We start from the raw sequence: 2,387 nt of genomic DNA on the forward strand, positions 1-2,387 counted from the left end.
CATAGGAGTGGAGAGCTGAGGTGAAACTGCTATTGATTATCGCAATCGTTGTTTGAATCTGCGAGTGCATGGAGAATCGCAACAATTGCTATATAAATTTGCGCTGAGAGTCACTGCAATTTAAAAAGTCGCGTGATAATAAATAAAGGAGACAGGCATTTTAAAGCTCTACCATGTGGGTTACTGAGAGGCCAGGGATTTGAAATTGGCTCCTACGCTAACGAAGTAATCATAGCCCAAATATGTACTACAAGCATATCCATGCCAGCCATAGTGAGGATCGGAATAAGAACAAGAATTTGTGAGCACAAGAGAGTGTTTCCAATTACAGACTTATAAATTTGTTGCAGCTCATGAGTATTGGAGTTAAGATGCTGATTTAGGTTCATTAGTCTTTCAAAACCTCTGTCACAAATTGGGCACACATAGCAGTTGCCGTTATAAGAAGCTTCAGTAGCATAAACCGTTGATTTATCGCAAGAGTCATTAGCATCATCCCTGCGGATCATGCAAACGAGATATCAAACTCAGACAGTAAAGCAATGCACAAGGAACAAAATCTTTACCAGTCTTGCGATCCAGCTATTTGTGGTGTGTTGTCAAGAGCTTGGGGACACCATAGTCTACCTCAAGCTGTCGAGCAAGGTGCAACATCTATTGGTTGCTTATGTTGTAACAGCTACCCATTTCAGCCCGAAACTAGTTGAGAGATGTCTTATGAGATTGCGAGCTTGTAAAGAATAACGCATGAAGAGTACAATTGAATAAGAGCGTACGTGCTTGGTGAGGGCAGAGACAAAGCGAGCTTTACAGTGAGGGCAGGAGATATAGGGGCCCAGTGCCGTTTGGAAGCACGGTGATGGCGCAAGTCGTTGTTGTTGGTAAAATCACGCTCGCAGTCAGCACAGTAGTGGTGGTGTGATAAGTTCGTGAGATGAGCCCGCAGAGACTGCTCGCACACAAAGCTTCGTTCGCACTTACCGCAGTAGAAGGCGTACTTGTGGCGCGATGAGTGCGTGAGGTGAGCCTGCAGCACCTGCTTGGATACAAAGCTTCGTTTGCACTTAGCGCAGCTGAAGTTCTCGTCGCCAATATAGTGGTGGTGCAATGAGTGCGTGGGATGTGCCTGCAACGCCTGCTCGGATACAAAGCGTCATTCGCACTTATTGCAGTACTGGCCGTGGCGCGATGAGTGCGTGAGGTGAGCCTGTAGCGCCTTCTCCGACACAAAGCTTCATCCACACTTATCGCAATAGAATTCGTCGTCGTCGGCATTGCTGGAGTACACCATCGATGCACACACAGAGGACTGGCATTCTATATGCAAAGCGTTTGCTGGGAATAAATGGACGGCCCACATCATTCAAAGATTATAGAACGTCGATCCCACCAGACAAGGGAGTGTCACAAATAGTCAGGAGGCGCTCCCGCTCGAGTTGATGATGAGCTCTTTAATGATCCCACGATATTGCTGTTCAAAAGAAACACTAAATGTCACTACAGGATTCGAACAAGCGACTCAAGGACGAGCCTGTGGCCCTGTAGGGCGCCTAAACAAAGCCCTGGTCCGAAAGTGCATGGTCGGGTGGAGAGGATGAAATCTCTTCTCGCAACTTCTCTCTCATTGTTCCTGCACACTTCAGTGTCCGGGCAACGACTGCAAATTAGTCAATGCGAAAGCTTTGGTATGTGCACCATTTTCCCGCCAGACATTGTACGAGTAGCGCTTTACTCACCCACAAGCAGCCTCTGCCCACCAATCATTTGGTAGAGCAAGAGTTTTCCGAGCTTAACTTGAAGCTTAACGAGAACTATTTTGCTACACGCTTTTTTAATAGTTCTCGTTAAAAAGTATCGCCACGTGGTTTACTGAGGTGCCAGGGACGTGAAATTGGCTCCCATGCTAACGAAGTAAAAAATGCATTTACCAACAACGTAAAAGGAACTCACAAAGACCTGCTAAATGAATAATTAAATTACAAAGAAAAAACTATAACTCTCAAAAAATTTCTCTCAAGGGGACAACTAGTCATGTTTGGTTGGTCTTGTCATAGGATTGTTTGTTTATCTATATCTATCTGTACTATTATAAAGGGGGAGGGATCTCCCCCAGGGCTCGAGAAACATTTTTTGTGGACCCGGCTTTGGAACCTTTTCACACGCATATGAACAGGCTAACTCTAAATTTGAGAGGGATATAATCACACTAAAAATCTAATATTATAACTAAAAGTTCCATGAGCCGGCCTAAGAACCTTCTTGCCCAAACTTGAGCCGGCCATTTTTCAACAGGCTTTGGATAAAGCGAACCTATCTTTTCCCGAGCCCTGATCTCCCCCCTGCCCCTTGACACATGGCGAGAGCTCCTTCCCCGGTTGGTTCTGGCA

General features: G+C 45.6%; 1 pseudogene; it reads right to left on the reverse strand.

Annotated features, from left to right (window-relative positions):
• Positions 1–212: 212 nt before the first annotated feature.
• LOC147448271 (uncharacterized) lies at positions 213–1,291 on the reverse strand (annotated as a pseudogene).
• Positions 1,292–2,387: the final 1,096 nt, after the last annotated feature.

Source organism: Adiantum capillus-veneris, chromosome 11 (genome assembly GCF_014529385.1).
Source record: "Adiantum capillus-veneris isolate H3 chromosome 11, ASM1452938v2, whole genome shotgun sequence".
Classification (NCBI taxonomy): Eukaryota; Viridiplantae; Streptophyta; class Polypodiopsida; order Polypodiales; family Pteridaceae; genus Adiantum; species Adiantum capillus-veneris.